The sequence below is a fragment of the Ambystoma mexicanum genome, chromosome 5p (genome assembly GCF_040938575.1).
Source record: "Ambystoma mexicanum isolate Mex_15411 chromosome 5p, UKY_AmexF1_1, whole genome shotgun sequence".
Lineage (NCBI taxonomy): Eukaryota > Metazoa > Chordata > Amphibia > Caudata > Ambystomatidae > Ambystoma > Ambystoma mexicanum.
In genome coordinates, this window is record NC_090930.1 from 233546714 (window position 1) to 233564160 (window position 17447).

Consider the following 17447-nt stretch of genomic DNA (forward strand, 5'->3'; position numbering starts at 1 on the left):
GTCTCTCTGACTCTCTCTCTCTCACCCTTGCTGCTATCAATAGGCCCTCTGGTCTTGTGACTAACTTCCTTTCTGAATGGGCTGACTTCACCTCCTCCCTTCTGACCTCTACCTCTAAACTCCACCTCCTTGGGGACTTCAACATCCACCTAAATTCCACTGTTTCGGCATCCTCACTCTTCTGTGATCTCTGCACCTCTCAATCGCTCTCACTATTCTCCCCTCTGGCCCTACCCACTGTGCAGGACACACTCTTGATGCCTTCATCCCTACAGACCTCTTGCTCTCCAATCTTCTCACTACCCCCCGACCGAGCCTCCACCAGCACTTACAGCCTCCTTCTCTATCAACCGACCGATTAAAGGAGTGTCAGTTGCTGTGTTTGACTGCACCTTCATTCCTTCTCCTTCCCCTCCTCTTGACTCTCAAACTGACTCTGTCCTTGCCAATCTTCATCTTGTCATCACTTACACTCTTGTTCCCATCATGAGGATCCGCCTGACACCTGCTTCTAAGCGTAACAGCTGGTACGACTCTGAGCTAGCCGCTCTGAAACACATCTGTAGAGTTGCTGACAGTAGTGGTTGACCTCTGACTCATCCTCTGACAATCTGGCTTGTCGTCTGCTCCAAAGGCAATACTGTATCTCTATCCGCTCCAAGAAGAGGCCCCACATCCAGGCCATATCTCTGGAGCCTCTATTAACATGGCTGAACTCTTCAAAATCTGCAAGGAAGTAGCCAATCCATCTGCAGTCTCCACCTCACCTCTTCTCTCACAGGCTCTCTGTACTGCACTGGCCTCCCATTTTACCTCTAAAACTCAGGGCAATCTGTCTTCTCTCTCTTCTTCCCCGTCTTCCATTCCTCATTATGTCCCTCTGCTTCCCTTGGCCTCTCTTCCACCCCACCCACTCTCTCCTCATTTCTCACCCATCACAATGGATTAGATCTCTAGAGTAGTCTGCTCTATGAAGGTCTCATACAAACAGGTTTCTCCCTGTTCTTCCAGAACCATTAATAACAACATCCCTTCCCTCGCTCCAGCTTTTGCAGACTTCTGCAACCACTCCTTAGCATCTGGCTCTTTCCCTTCTTCTCTCAAGCACACCCTCCTAAAAAAAGCCTGCAGCAGACCATGTGTGTCCTGCCAACTCCTGCCCTGTTTCTACTATACCCTTCCTTGGGAAACTCCTGGAGAAGTTGGTCTTCCTACAATTGACCCAACACACTGAAGGAAAAGCTGAAAAGCAGCCCAGCCAGAACTCAGGACGGTTATGGGTGATGTCCCAGGCCTTGGGTATTCATTTGCCATGTGGGTCTAACGTCCCCAAGACCAGTGGCAGTCCCAGTGAGCCGCGTCAGGTCCCCATCCTTTCTCAGATAGAAAAGCTGCAACGCAGGACAGCCATATACCCAGGATAGTCGGGGGTTCTGTCCCTGGCCTTGGGCATCTGTCCCCCATGTGGGTTGATCATCCCCAACTGTAGCAGCAGTCCCAGGGAGCCTGGCAGGGTCCCCATCCCTTCCCGGGGGAAATTCCATAACACAGCCCAGCCAGAGCTCCAGGATGGTCGGGTTGATATCCCTGGTCTTGGGTGGCTGTCTCCCATATGGGTTGACTGTCCCCAAGCCAAGCAGTGGTCCCAGGGAGCCCCAGAAGGGACCCTGTCCTTCCCCAGAGGGAGAGCTGTAATGCAGGCTGGGCTTAGGGATGGTTGAACCACATGGTAGACAGCCGTCCAAGGCCCGGGACATCACCCCTGACTATCCTAGTAATCTGAATGGCTATGTTACATCTTTTCCTTCTGGTAAAGTGTGGGGACCCTGCCAGGGCTCCTTGGAACTGCCACTGGACTCATGGACTGCGTTGCAGCTTTTCCCTCTGTGGAGGTACTGGTACACTGCCAGAGCTCCCTGGTGCGGAAAAGCTGTAACAGAGGCCAACCCAAGGCTGGGGGCATCACCCACCCACCATCCTGGAGCTCTCGCTGGCCTGCATTACAGATTTTCCCTCTGGTAAAGGATGTGGACCCTCCTGGGGCTCCCTGGGAATGCTGCTGTCCTTGGGGACAGTAGACCACATGGGAAACAAATACCCAAGTCCAGGGACAACATCCCTAACCGTCCAGGAGTTCTGGCTGGGCTGCATTACAGCTGTTCCCCACCAGGGAGCAACTGCAGTGTGCCAATCCCTCCCCAGTTGGAGGTGATGTCTCCAGCCTTGGGCACCTGTTTCCCATGTGGGTCGACCATCCCCAAGTCCAGAGGCAGTTCCGGGGAGCCCTGACAGGGTCCTCATTCTTCCCTGGAGGGAAAAGCTGTAACGCTGCCCAGCCAGAGCTCCCTGGAACTGCAGCTGGACTTGGGGACTGTCGACACCATGTGCCCAATGCCGGAGACACCACCTCTGAGCATCCTGGAATTCTGGCTTGCCTGCGATACAGCTTTTCCCTCTGGGAAAGGTCGGGGACCCTGCCGGGGCTCCCTGGGACAGCAGCTGTGATTAGGGATGGGTGACCCACTTGGGAGACATCTGCCCAAGTCTGGGGACATCATCCTGACAATCCTGTAGCTCTGGCTGACCCGTGTTACAGCTTTTCCCCACCAGGGAGCCCCGCAGTGTGCCAATACCTCCCCGGAGGGTAAAGCTGCAACGGAGCCCAGATAGAATTCCAGGACGGTTGCAGGTGATGTCCCTGGCCTTGGGCATCCATCTCAGCATGAGAGTCTATGGTCTCCAAGCACAGCAGCAGTCCCAGGGAGCCCTGGCAGGGTCTCCATCCTTTCCTGGAAGGAGAAGCTGCAACGCAGGACAGCCAGAGCTGCAGGATAGTCAGTGGGTAATGTCCCCGGCCTTGGATGGCTGGCTCTTATGTGGGTCGACCAATCCAAAGCGCAGCGGCAGTCGCAGGGTGCCCCGGCATTGTCTCCATTCCTTCCCGCAGGGACATTCTGGAATGCAGCCCAGCCAGAGCTCCAGGATGGTCAGGGATGAGGTCCCTGGCCTTGGGTAGCTGTCCCTCATGTGGGTTGACCGTCCACAAGCCGAGCAGCGGTTCCAGGGGGCCTCAGCAGGTTCACCGTCCTTTCCCAGAGGGAGAAGCTGTAACGCAACCCAGCCAGAGCTACAGGGTCGTGGGCGGTCATGTCCCTGGCCTTGGGTGACAGTCTCCCATGTGGGTTGAATGTCCCCAAGCACAACAGTGATTCCAGGGAGACCCAGGAGGGTCCCCACCTCTTCCTAGAGGGACATTTTGTAACGCAACACAGCCAGAGCTCCAGGGTGGTCGGGAGTCATGTCCCTAGCATCCGACAGCTGTTCCCATGTGGGTGGAACATCCCCAAACCCAGCAGAGGTTCTAGGGAGCACCGGCAGGCTACCCCTCCCTTCCACAGGTAAATTCTGTAACACAGCCCAGCCACAGCTCCAGGATGGTCAGGGTTGATGTACCAGACCTTGGGCACCCAGCTCCCACGTGGGTCGACCATCCCCATGCCCAGCCTGGAACTCTGGCTGGGCTGTGTTACAGCTTATCCCTCCAGGAAGGGATGGGGACCCTGCTGGGGCTCCCCAGGACAGACGTTGAGCTTGGGTGATGTCCACCCAAATGGGAGACAGGCACTCAAGGCCGGTGACATCATCCCGACCATCCTGGCATTCTGGCTGAGCTGTGTTATAGAATTTCACTCTGGGTAGGGCTGGGGACCCTACAGGGGCTCCCCGTGAAAGTGGCTGCACTTGGGGGTGGTCAACCCACATGGTAGACAGCTTCCCAAAGCCAGGGACATCACACCCGACCCTCCTGGAGCTCTGGTTGAGCTGCATTACAGAATTTCCCTCTGGGAAGTGATGTGCTGGAACTGGCACTGGACTTGGGGATGATCAATCTTCATGGGAGACAGCCGCCCGATGCCAGGGACATCAACCATGACCATCGTGGAGCTCTATCTGTCCTGCGTTAGAGCTTTTTTCTCCGGGTTGGGATGGGGACCCTGCCGGGGCTACCTGGGACTGCCGTTGGTCTTGTGGACGGTCGACAATTTTTCTTTTCCACCCAGGTAGGTGCACCCACACAGTGATGTACCTTTTTCATAGGGACACCTGTGGGAATGTGGAGGATAGGACATGTGTTGTTGCCGGTGTGTTTCAGTGGTTTTGTGGTGTCAAATGTCTGAAAATTGGGTTTTTTCCCTACATTTTGGACTTTGACAGGCCTCGTGACTAATACATTCTGGGGCGATTTGCTCAAGTCAGACCTCTGTGGATTTCAATGGGTGTCTCCTTTCTGGAATTGCATGGGGTTCCCTGTTTTCCTTGGTGGCTAAGACACCCCATGCCCAAATCTGTAGGTTGTCCATAAGACCAAAATCCTAAAAATGTCCTCACCCCAAACCCTTTGGTATACCAGTTATTTACACTTTTATCCCTTTGTACCGAGTGTTAGAGAGAATTCTCAAAATGTACAAATTTCCCTTACCTTTTGAGACCCCCAGCAACTTTGCTAGATTTCTAGGATTTGATTTTTTATCTGGGAAGAGTGTGAGACATTTTTCCTACTCTTCCATGTATTTTGATGTGTGTTTTACTTTTGTGTTCTTTGGTTATGGAGTTTTAAAACAACTCCATAGGCATCATCTTTTTCTGTGTGTCACACAGCACCTTCGGTGCAGTGACACAGGGATGCATTTCAGACTTCCCAAGGTTTAAATACCTTCTCTGGGACTGACTACTGTCTCCCAGAGCATGTAAAATTAAATTGACTTTACTAGTCTCTTTAAATTTACAGACCCAGCACACACTATCTTCCTATAGAGTGCTGTTGGCGTTGCCTAGCATCCCCTGAGTCAAAACACTCATGTAACAGTCAAATGTCACCCTTTCCTACTTTAAATGCATGGTGGCAGTGGTTTAGATCAAACTACCATGATGTTTTCCAACCGCGAACAACGGAAGCAAAAAATCGGGTCAACCATGTTTTTTAATATGGCGCCCAAGACCCATCTGTAAAAACAGACTCTGGACAACTTTTTTCGCCATTTCTTTTAGGAAAGGTCCTTCTTGTGTTTGTCTCTGTGCGCCAAACCAGGTTTGGTCCCTTTGTTCGTTGGCCCTTGGCGGGCTTCAGTGCTGAAGCCCTCCTCTGGTGCCTGAGTGTCTGGGATGGACAGGATGTGAAGGAGGTGACCAAAACTCCCTGTGCTTAGTCTAATAGGAGACCTGAATGCACTCTGGCGTGATTGGCCGACTGGCTGTCCTGCAAGGACAGCCACCGTGCTGTGTGATTGACAGCTAGGCTGGAATGAATGGAGGAAAACTGGTTAAAAGCAGGTCTCTGGGACTTGGAAAGCAGAGTCGACACTGGAACTAATGAACCGAAGACAAGCTTAAGGAAGAGGACTGCTGCAACTCCTGGATGACCGGTGAAGCCCTGCTGTAGGTCCGAATTGCCTGAAACTCAGTTGACAGAGAAGTCCTTAAAGGTTAACTTCTTCCCTTGAGTTTGGTGGCATCAACCAACTCGCAAGCCACCTGGACACCGTCCCCATCCTGGTCGAATTTTCTTCAGAGTGCTGTTGAAAACCGGATAGCCAGTGGGAAGGAAACCAGTTACTGGACTTTAAGGCACTCACACCTTAAGCCAACATTTTGACAAGCTTGTGGCCTCTTCCCTAGGCAGTGCAGGAAATTACTGACATCCTCCTTCTTGTCCCCACGATTGAAGCTCAGGAACAGCAAGATCTGCTCAAACTGCCAGGAACAACTGCCTCAGCTACTGCTCTTCTTCACTTTAAAGGGACTTTACAAACGCGGTCCGTAAATCTTTTCAGCCACAGTGAAAGTTTGTGAAACTTTGACGACTTCGAAGGCTTGTCCTTCGCTAACCATTCATCTAACTTTTCGTCTGACCAAATTCTTCTAATATCCATGGCAAAGACTTAAGTGTTTACTACCAGAACTGTGCTATCCTATACAAAGACTCTGAACCATTGACTTTGACCCAGGCCTATGAACTGAATTGCTGGTTGTAGTTAACTGAAACCCTTTGCCCTGCCTATGAAAGTATTTGCGCTATTGATTCTTATAATCTTGTCTTTTTACCCCTTTTAAAAGTATCTGAAGTGCCATTTTGTTCCCACTTCAGGGGAGCTGAACTTATTCAGTAACTTATTGGTTGTGTATTTGTAGTGTATTAGTATATGATATTGAGCTGCTCTTGCTAGTGTGTTTTCAAACTGACTGTGTAAATAAATGTATATTCTTTTACCAAGAAACCTTGAGTAAGTGTGTATTTGAATCACTGTATTTGTTGGTCCTTTGTGCAACTTGTTCTACTGCTCACTGAACTCTTGAGATAAGTCAGCCACTGCTACCACATAACTGTGTAGTACAGGCTAGTACAAAAGGTGAAATTGTACTGACACTTGTAGTTTTAATTGCATGCAGTGTTCCCCAAGGGTACTGCATGTGATTCTGCTTAACACCCAGGTAGGTGCACCCACACATGTAAGGTAGCATTTTTTTTGGGATACCTTTGGGAATATGGGAAGGTAGGACATGTGTTGTTGGCATTCTGTTTTTTCCCCCAAAATTGTTTTATTTGCCGGGTCTTGTGGGTAATGAATGGTAGGGCGATTCGCGCAAGTCAGACCTATGTAGAGTCCCACTGGCGTCTCCTTTTTAGAAATGAATGGGATTCCCTGTTTTCTTTGGTGGCTGCAACACCCCAGGCCCAAATCTGTATGTTGTCCACAAGACCAAAATCTGAAGAAATGTCCTCTCCCCAAAACCCTTTGGTATTTCAGTGGTTTACCCTTTTCCCATTCCGTCCAGGTAGGTGCACCCACAAATGTGAGGTACAATTTTCATCAGGAAACCTGTGAGAATGTTGGAAGTTAGAACATGTGTTGTTGAAGGCCAGTTCCGGTGGTTTCCTGGTGGCAATTGTCAGAAAATTGTGTTTTTTCCTTAAATTGTGGGCCTTGCCAGGCCTTGTGGGTAATTCATTCTAGGGCGATACGTGCAACTCAGATATCTGTGGATTCCCACGGGTGTACTCTTTTCAGAAATGCATTGGGTTCCCTGTTTTCTTTGGTGGCTGCGACACCCCAGGCCCAAATATGTAGGTTGTCCACAAGACCAAAATCCTAAAATTGTCCTCCCCAAACCCTTTGGGATTTCAGTGGTTCGGCCTTTTCCCCTTCCGTCCAGGTAGGTGCACCCACACATGTGAGGTACTGTTTTTGACAGGACCCCTGTGGGAATGTGGGAAGGCAGGACATGTGTTGTTGGTGGTGTGTTTCGCTGGTTTCCTGGAGGCAAATGTCTGAAAATTGAGTTTTTTCAATACATTTTGGGATTTGCCGGGCCTTGTGGGTAATGCATTCTAGGGCGATTTGCCCAAGTCAGACCTCTATGGATTGCCACAGGTGTCTTCTTTTCAGAAATACATGGGGTTCCCTGTTTTCCTTGGTGGCTGTGACACCCCAGACCCAAATCTGAAGGTTGTCCCCCAGACCAAAATCCCAAAAATGTCCTCTCCCCAAACCCTTTGGGATACCAGTTATTTATCCTTTTCCCTTTATGCCCAGGTAGGTGCACCCACACATGTGAGGTACCATTTTTTCAGGACACTGTTGAAAATGTGGGAAGGTAGGCCATGTGTTATTGCTGGCGAGTTTCGTTTTCCTGGTGGCAAATGTTTGAAAAGTGTGTTTTTCCCCCAAAACCTTTGAATTTGCTGGGACTTGTGGGTAATAAATTCTAGGGTGATTCGTGCAAGTCAGACCTCTGTGGATTCCCACGGGTTTCTTCTTTTTAGAAACGCAAGGGATTCTCTGTTTTCCTTCGTGGCTGCGACACCCCAGTCCCAAATTCGAAGGTTGTCCACAAGACCAAAATCCTAAAAATGTCTTCTCCCCAAACCCTTCGGGATTGCAGTGGTTTATCCTTTTCCTTTTATGTCCAGGTAGGTGTACACACATGTGAGGGATTGTTTTTTTCGAGGCACCTGTGTGAATTTGGGAAGGTAGGAGAAGTGTTGTTGGCAGCGTGTTTCGGTGGTTACCTGGTGGTAAATGTCTGGAAATAGTATTTTTCTCTGTACATTTTGGACTTTGCCAGGCCTGGTGGGTAATATTCTAGGGTGATCCGTGCAAGTGAGACCTCTGTGGATTCCCACGGGTGTCTTCTTTTCAGAAATGCATGAGGTTCCCCATTTTCCTCAGTGGCTGCGAGACCCAAGGTCCAAATCTGTAGGTTGTCCACAAGACCACAATCCTAATAATGCCCTCTCCACAAACTCTTTGGGATACCAGTGGTTTAGCCTTTCCCCTTTGCACCATTTTCATCAGGACACCTATGTGAATGTGGGAATAGGAAATGTGTTGTTGGCGGCGTGTTTTGGTGGTTACCTTGTGGCAAATGTCTGAAAATTGTGTTTTTCTCTGTGCATTTTGGACTTTGCCAGGCCTTGTGGGTAATACATTCTAGTGTGATTTGCGCAAGTCATACCTCTGTGGATTCAAACAGACGTCTTCTTTTCAGAAATGCATGGAGTTCCCTGTTTTCCTTGGTGGCTGTGACACCCCAGGCCCAAATCTGTAGTTTGTCCACAGGACCATAATCCTAAACATTTCCTCTTCCCAAACCCTTCTGTATACTAGTGATTTAGGGCCTCATTACGACCCTGGCACTCCCGTAATGAAGGGTGCCGGTACGGGACCGGCACCCTTCATTACGAGACCGCCTATTACGAGGTTCCCTTTGCGGGACCTGGAACAGACATCTGGTAAAACCAGACGTCCTTTCCGGGTCCCGCGAAGGGAAGAGGGAGCTAATAACGGGCCGTTAGTAACGTGCCCGTTATTACCTCCCTCTCCATTCCCCTTGAGCCATATGGGGGCTCAAATGGGAATGGGACATGGTTCCTTCAAGGAGGAATTACCGGGTCCTCCAATGTTGGAATGACCTGGTTATTCCTCATTGAAGGAACCCGGTATTGGAGACCGGTATGGAGGCAGCCATGGCACTAATAGCACCATGGCTACCTCCATACTCGCAATGAGGCCCTTAGCCTTTTCCCTCTCCGCCCAGGGAGGTGCACCCACACATGTGAGTTATCATTTTCTTTGGGACACCTGTGCAAATGAGGGAAGGTAGAACATTTTTTGTTTTCTTTTGGTTTTGATCATTTTTTTTCATAATTTGCTACTGCACTTTGTTACACAACCCTTTCATTTCCCAAATGTAACCTTCATTTAGTCGCTGCTTTAGGCAATGTACCCTTTTTTAACCTGCACAAGTCACCTATCCTTCAAAAGGTCTTGGTGTGCTCTTTTAGAAAATGTATGCTTGCCATTCCTCACCAAATTTGTTTTCCTTATTGTTCCTGTTTAGGCCATCAGCATAAAAGTCTTGTGTACCATGGCTCAGTTTTTGATTTGTGGTATTGCTTGTTTTGTGAAACATTAGTGAAAATGTGTGATTTCCTAACTAGAGGAGTTGGGGGAATGTAGAGATGTAATGCTTTTCTCTATATTCACAGAAGCCATTACTTTATAGGTCCAAACATGTCCAGCACATACCTTTGTTTGTGCCATTTTTCCAATTCTTTCCCAAACTATGGGAATTGTACCTACATAGCTGTTGCCAGACCTGCACAAAAGACCTCTTCCTAAACTTGCAATTCTGTCCTAATGGAAAAAAAAGGGGGAACATGCCTACCTCTAACAAAACTGATGGTAACTTTATAAAAAATATGTTTTTTTGTTTCCACTCAAGCTGTTCTTGAAAGAGAAAATGGCAAATTCAGAATAGCAAACCATGGGGCCTCAATACAAGGTTGGGGGTAACGGCAACAGTAAGGGTGCCGTTGCCGTTAAACCCTTACTGCTGCATTACGAGGTCCCTTAGCGGGAGCCGCTAAGGGACCAGGGAGCTAATAACGCCCGCTCTTGGCGGGCCGTTATTAGCTCCTTCCCCATTCCCATTGAGCCCTATGGGGGCTCGAATGGGAATGGGGAATGATTCTCAGAATGGGGACTTAACAGGTCCTCCAACTTTGGAATGACCCGGTAAGTACCCATTCCGAGAATCCGGACCCGGTATGCGGTAGGGGGTAGCCATGGTGCTAATAGCACCATGGCTACCTCCTACTCGTAATGAGGCCCAATATGTTCCTACCTCTTTCAAGAAACACCACAGGCTTCTTTGTATATCATTTTATTGGCATTTTCTGAACATAACACAACATTTGCTTTATTTTTTGTCATTCCCTCTCACCGCCATAGAGCAAACTAGGATTCCTTGGTGTTGTTATAGCCGCCTACATGTCGGAAGTAAAGGAGCCAAACAGAAACGTTACAAGCGATTGAATAGCGACATAATGAAATCTCCAAAAAAGAGCCTAGCACTGGGAGGGAAAGCCCTCAGCAGTTAAGGGGTCAACCATCAATCTGGATTCCGAGCATCCAGAGGCACGGAAACTGCTGTCCTGAACACCCATGAAGAACTGATCACAAATCTTGACTAACTCTCCTGCTGTTCTCATTCTCCTTACCCACTCTTCTGCCTTTGATACGGTCAACCATTCTATCCGCACAAAGCGGCTCCAAGATACACTTGGTATCTTAGGCCGGGCACTGGACTGGTCGACCTCCTTTCTCACTGGGCTCCTTCTCCTCCACCACCACTCTCTCTACATGCTTCCCGTAGGTAAATGGTTAGTTGTTCATCAGCCTATTGTGATTTGAGCTCTGACAAATCTTCTTCAGATTTGTACCTCATTCATTGCTATGTCTGCTTCATTCTGAATGAGTGGTTCTTCAAGTGGTTCTTGGCTTCCTGTAAGAGATGGTTTACTCCTTTCAGTATCCTTTCTGGTAAGCTCACCGGCGCTCTTATTTCTGGACCGACAAACTACTAGGTTGCCTGCTGTGGCCACTGCGCCCAACAGGTCTGACCCTGCCGGGCACAGCAGGCATGGTAGTCAGCCCGTTTACAGAAGCACTGGCACGGTTAGCAATGGTGCCGGCGCTTCTGAGTCCGAACTCCCATAACGTCCTATGGGACTCTATTAGAATGGGGACTAACATTTTACCAGCGCCTTACTTCCTGGGCAGCCAGACTTGTAATGACCTGGTGGCAGCAGGAAGTCAGGCGCCGATCAAATATTACAAGTCTGGTGGCAACCCGCTGGGTTCTAAAGCACTGTTTGAGATGTCTTGGATACAGCGCAGCAATTGCATAAACTGTAAACCTAACCCTCAGGCTATGTGAGGAGGAGGTTCCTCCTAACAGCCCTGGGGTTGGATTTCAATCAGATTTACGTCAGTATGCATAATGACGTGACACTGAATGGAAATGTACACGCTGCAGCAGAAAATGGAGAAGGTATGTTTCTCCATTGCTCTCTAGCATTATCATGCTGTTTTGATTGAGGGAGGTGTTGTTGGAAAGAGAAAGGTCCCCCCTTTCCAACAACACCTACATTGAAGCATTGCTAAACACGGATCACTCAATCCATGCGCAGCAACACCACAAGAGTGCCAGGGATGCTTTATATGAAGGGGTGGAGGCACTTGGTTTATAAGCTTTCTCTCCCTCTCCCGTCCCCAAAAGGGATGGGGCAATGCATATTTCCCTTCCTGGGGACAGATGGGAAGTGTAATCTGCCCATATGCCCCTAGAAAGGACACATTTGTTTTATTATTATTATTGTTTTACTTTGAAAATAGTATGCATTTTACTTGGTGGCGGGAGCACTAGACCACCAGGGATGTGTGTTCTGAAAGGGAGAAGGGTGGCCCTCTCCCCCTCATGCCCCAAATGGATGGGTCTGCATCCCTCCCCGGAGGGAAAACCTGTAACTCAGCCAGACAGAGCTCTAGAATGTCTGGGGGTGATTTCCCTGGCCCTGGGTGCCTGTCTCCCATGTGGCTCAACCATCCCCAATTCATGAGAATGTCCCAGGGAGCCCCGGCAGTGTCCCCATCCTTCACTGGAGGAAAAAGCTGTAGCTCAGCTCAGCCAGAGCTCCAGGGTGGTCCTTGGTGATGTCCCCGGCCTTTGGCACCTGTCTCCTGTGTGGGTGAATCATCCCCAAGTCCAGCGTAAGTCCCAGGGAGCACAGGCAGGGTCCCCATTCCTCCCCAGAGGGAAAAGCTGTAACACGCCCAGCCAGAGCTCTATGATGGTTGGGGGTGATGTCCTGGGCTTGGGTGCCTCTCTCCCATGTGGGTCGATCATCCCCAAGTACAGCGGTGGTCCCAGGTGGCCAAGTCAAGGTCCAAATCCCTCACCAGAGGGAAAAGCTTTTACGCAGCCAAGCCAGAGCTCGAGGACCATCGGGGTGCTGCCCCCAGCTTTGGATGCCTGTCTCCCATGTGGCTAAACTATCCCCAAGTCCAGCTGAGGTCCCAGGGAGGCCAGGCGGGTCCCCATTCCTTTCCAGAGGTAAAAGCTGTACCAGAGCCCAGCCAGAGCTCCAGGACAGTTGGGGGTGATATTCCAGGCCTTGGGCGTCTTTCTCACATGTGGGAGGACAGCCCTTACGCTCAGCAGTGTTCCCAGCGAGCCCCGGTGGGGTCTCCACCCTGCATGTTAGAAAAAACTGTAACTCAGCCTGGCTAAAACTCCAGAATGGTCTGGGGTGATGTCCCAAGCCCTGGGTACCTAATGTCTCAAATGTGGGTCAACCATCTGCAAGCCCAGTAATGGTCCCAGGGAGCGACCCCTGGCAGGGTCCCCATCCCTGCCCAGAGTGAAAAGCTGTAACGTGGCCTGGACAGAGCTCCAGGACGGTTGGGCGTGATGCCCCTGGCCTTGGATGCCGGTCTCCCATGTGGGTCGACTGTTCCCAGGTCCAGCGGTCTCAGAGTTCCCCGGCAGGGTCCCCCTCCATCATGGAGGGAAAATGTTTAGTTCGGCACGGCCATAGCTCCAGGATGGCCGACGGTGCTGGCTCCAGCTTTGGGCGGGAACGGGTGGTGCCAAAGTAATTGTACAGTGATGTGTGTGCCCTGAATTGCGGATGCTGGCTGCTTAGCATAAAAACAAACTGCATTTTTGGAACATAATAATGACCACCACTTTGTCAAACATGTCTGTGCTAGTAATGCAGACATTATTTTTCTCTGAGCATGCAATGCACTCTTTGTATGGAGCTCTTTCTTGTTGTCTGAATGGTCACCATTTGGGTTGACCATCGTGGTAGTCCCAGGTAGCCCTGACAACAGGGTCCCAATCCCTCTTGGAGGGAAAAGCTGTCACGCAGCCCAGCCAGAGCTCCAGGACTTTTGGGGGTGATGTACCCGGCTTTGTGTGCCTGTCTCCCATGCGGGTTGACCTTCCCCAAGTCCAGCGGGGGGTCCCATGGAGCCCTGGCAGTGTCCTCAGCCCTCCCTGGAGGGACAATCTGTAACACAGCCCAGCCAGAACTCCAGGATAGTCAGGATGTTGTCCCCAGCCTTGGGTACCTGTCTCCCATGTGGGTCAACTGACCCCAAGTCCAGCGATTGTCAGAGGGAGGCCTGGCAGTGTACCCAATACATCCCCGGAGAGAAAATCTGTAGTGCATCAGTGGTTTCCAGTTGGCAAATATCTCAAAAATTTGGGTTTTTTCACTACATTTTGGATTTTGTGTGGCATTCTTGGTAATAAATTGTAGAACGAGACATGCAAGTGAGAACTCTTTGGGTTCCCACGGTGTCTTATTTTCAGAAATCCAGGGGGTTCGCCATTTTTCTTGTTGGATGCGACACGGCAGACCCAAATGTGTGGGTTGTCCATAAGGCCAAATCCAGTCCTCCCCAGGGCGTTTGGTGTACCAGTTGTATAGCCTTTTCCCGTTGTACCTAGGTCAGTGCACCCACACATGTGAGGTACCATTTTCATAGGGACACCTGTGGGAACGTCGGAAAGTATGACATGCGCTGTTGCATGCGTTTTTCTGTGGTTTCACAAATGGTCAAAAATTAGGGTATTTTCGTACATTGTGGACTTTGTTGGGCATTCTGTGTAATAAATTGTAGCGGAACACATGCAAGTGAGACCTATTTGGATTCCCAAGGGTGTCTTCTTTTCAGAAATGCATGGGGTTCCCTGTTTTCCTTGGTGGCTGCGACACCCCAGGCCCAAATCTGTGGGTTGTCCAGAAGGCCAAAAACACTACACATTTCATCTTGCCAGGTTTCCGGGGTAAAAGTGATTAAGCCATTTGCCTTTGCACATAGGTCAGTGCTCCCACACATGATGTACCGTTTTCATCAAGACACCTGTGGGAACGTGGACATGTAGGACAAGTATTGTTGCCCTCATCTTTCATTGGTTGCCTGGTCGCAAATGTCTCAAAATTGAGTTTTCCCATGGGCTTTTCTTTTCAGAAATTCACGGGGTTCTGTGTTTTCCTTGGAAGCTGGGACACCACAGGTCCAAATCTGTGGGTCGTCCAGTAGTCCAAATACACTATGCATTTCGCCTCCCAGGGTGTTCACTGTTTCAGTGCTTAAGTCTTTTCCCTCTGCGCTTATGTCTGTGCACCTATACATGTGAGGCACAGTTTTCATCGTACACCTATGGGAACGTGGGAAGGTAGGACATGTGTTGTTGCCCGCGTGCATCAGTTGTTTCCAGTTGGCAAATATCTCAGAAATGTGGGTTTTTCCACTACATTTTGGATGTTTTTGGGCATTCTGGGTAATAAATTTTAGCACGACACATGCAAGTGAGAACTCTTTGGGTTCCCTTAGTGTCCTATTTTCAGAAATGCGGGGGGTTCCACGTTTTTCTTGTTGGATGCAACACGCCAGACCCAAATGTGTGGGCTATCCACAAGACCAAATTCAGTCCTCCCCAGGGCGTTTGGTGTACCAGTCATATAGCCTTTACCCTTTGCACCTAGGTCAGTGCACCCACACATGTAAAGCACCATTTTCATAGGGGCACCTGTAGGAACGCGGGAAGGTAGGACATTACTTGTTGCCTGCGTGTTTATGTGGTTTCCTGGTCACAAATGTCTCAACATTGTGTTGTTTCCCTACATTTTGGACTTTTCTGGGCATTCTGGGTAATACATTGTAGTGCGACACGCAAGTGAGACCTCTTTGGATTTCCACAGGTGTCTACTTTTCAGAAATGCATGGGGTTCCCTGTTTTCCTTGGTCGCTGCGACACACCAGACTTAACTGTGTGGGTTGTCCACAAGGCCAATCCAGTCTTCCCCAGGGCGTTTGGTGTACCAGTGGTATAGCCTTTTCCCTTTTTGTGCGCAGGTCAGTGTACCCACACATTTGAGGTACTGTTTTCATCGGTACTCCCGTGGGAACATGGAAAGGTAGGAATGTGGTGTTGCTCGTGTGTTTTGGTGGTTTCCTGATCGCAAATGTCTCAAAATTGTGTTTTTCTTCCCTACATGTTGGAGCTTGCTAGGCATTTTGGGTAATAAATTGTAGCGCAACACACACAAGTAAGACCTCTTTGGATTTGCACGAGTATCTTATTTTCAGAAATGCATGCTGTGCCCTGTTTTCCTTGGTGGCTGTGATACCCCAGAACCAAATGTATGGGTTGTTCACAAGACTAGATCCAGTCTTCACCAGGTCATTAGGTGTAACAGTGGTTTAGCATTTTCACTTTGTGCCCAGGCCAGTTCACCCACACATGTGTGGCACCATTTTCATCAGGATGCCTGTGGGAATATGGGAAGGTAGGATATTTTTACTGTTCTCTTTGTTGTGAAAACGTTTTCATACATTTCCTACTGGGGTTTGTTACACAGCCCTATCATTTTCCAAAGGTCCCCTACATTTGGTTCTGCTTTAGGCACTGTATGATTTTGTGGTGCAAGTCACCTATCATTGACAAGGTTAGCCTGTGCTCTTTCAAAAAATGTATGCTTGGCATTCTTCACCACATTGGTTTTCCTTATTTTCAAATGCTAAATACACCAGTTTAGGCTGTCAACCTAAACATAATGTGTACCAAGTCTTAGTTTTTGGCATTCTGGGTAATAAATTGTAGCACGACACATGCAAGTGAGAACTCTTTGGGTTCCCACAGTGTCCTATTTTCAGAAATGCGGGGGTTCCTCGTTTTTCTTGTTGGATGCAACACGCCAGACCCAAATGTGTGGGCTATCCACAAGACCAAATCCAGTCCTCCCCAGGGCGTTTGGTGTACCAGTCATATAGCCTTTACCCTTTGCACCTAGGTCAGTGCACCCACACATGTAAAGCACCATTTTCATAGGGGCACCTGTAGGAACGCGGGAAGGTAGGACATTACTTGTTGCCTGCGTGTTTATGTGGTTTCCTGGTCACAAATGTCTCAACATTGTGTTGTTTCCCTACATTTTGGACTTTTCTGGGCATTCTGGGTAATACATTGTAGTGCGACACGCAAGTGAGACCTCTTTGGATTTCCATAGGTGTCTACTTTTCAGAAATGCATGGGGTTCCCTGTTTTCCTTGGTCGCTGCGACACACCAGACTTAACTGTGTGGGTTGTCCACAAGGCCAATCCAGTCTTCCCCAGGGCGTTTGGTGTACCAGTGGTATAGCCTTTTCCCTTTTTGTGCGCAGGTCAGTGTACCCACACATTTGAGGTACTGTTTTCATCGGTACTCCCGTGGGAACATGGAAAGGTAGGAATGTGGTGTTGCTCGTGTGTTTTGGTGGTTTCCTGATCGCAAATGTCTCAAAATTGTGTTTTTCTTCCCTACATGTTGGAGCTTGCTAGGCATTTTGGGTAATAAATTGTAGCGCAACACACACAAGTAAGACCTCTTTGGATTTGCACGAGTATCTTATTTTCAGAAATGCATGCTGTGCCCTGTTTTCCTTGGTGGCTGTGATACCCCAGAACCAAATGTATGGGTTGTTCACTAGACTAGATCCAGTCTTCACCAGGTCATTAGGTGTAACACTGGTTTAGCATTTTCACTTTGTGCCCAGGCCAGTTCACCCACACATGTGTGGCACCATTTTCATCAGGATGCCTGTGGGAATATGGGAAGGTAGGATATTTTTACTGTTCTCTTTGTTGTGAAAACGTTTTCATACATTTCCTACTGGGGTTTGTTACACAGCCCTATCATTTTCCAAATGTCCCCTACATTTGGTTCTGCTTTAGGCACTGTATGATTTTGTGGTGCAAGTCACCTATCATTGACAAGGTTAGCCTGTGCTCTTTCAAAAAATGTATGCTTGGCATTCTTCACCACATTGGTTTTCCTTATTTTCAAATGCTAAATACACCAGTTTAGGCTGTCAGCCTAAACATAATGTGTACCAAGTCTTAGTTTTTGGCTATGGATGTTTTTGGGCATTCTGGGTAATAAATTGTAGCACGACACATGCAAGTGAGAACTCTTTGGGTTCCCACAGTGTCCTATTTTCAGAAATGCGGGGGGTTCCCCGTTTTTCTTGTTGGATGCAACACGCCAGACC